Here is a 659-nt window from a genome sequence, read left to right as displayed (position 1 = left end):
AAATTTCCAATGATACTGGCCACATAATTTATGAAAATCGCAATGATATTGCCCAAGTAGCATATGCAATTTCCAATGATATTGCCAAAGTAACCATTGAAAATCGCAAAATGATATCACCCATGTAGCTAATGAAATATCCAATGATACTCGCCAGACAACTAATGAAAATCGCAATGATATGGCTTTGAAAAGATATGAAATTGGTAATGATAACCACAGGCTACCTTATGAGGGAGGCCCAAAACCTTGCCTACACTTAATGAAAAAGCGCAGCCTTTATGATAATGAAAAAACATGGTAACAGTAATGATTCCCTATCATAAAGAGTGTGGATGGATACACAGGGACCTATAGGCAGTTACCTGTTTTATATGATAACCAGTGGTAGCCACTAGTGGAACTGGAGGGATCGGATAAGGTCAGTGGAGGCTTTACAGGTGCTCATCACAGGTTGGCCTGGACCAGAGGCGCGTGCACTTGCATCATTGTCAATCTTTGATGTGTCTGGGAAGTTGACAACAACGCGCGTGCACTTTGAGCGTATGGAGGAGATGGCTGTCGGACTGTATTGCCAAACCTTCTTTGATTACTTCGGTCGTGCCCCCTCCACCCCACATCGCATTCCAACTGCATAATTGCCTGTACATATCTTTTTG

The sequence above is a fragment of the Laccaria bicolor genome, genomic scaffold, assembly GCF_000143565.1.
Source record: "Laccaria bicolor S238N-H82 LACBIscaffold_17 genomic scaffold, whole genome shotgun sequence".
Lineage (NCBI taxonomy): Eukaryota > Fungi > Basidiomycota > Agaricomycetes > Agaricales > Hydnangiaceae > Laccaria > Laccaria bicolor.
The sequence above is the reverse complement of the archived record's forward strand: the minus strand, read 5'-3'. Positions refer to the sequence as shown.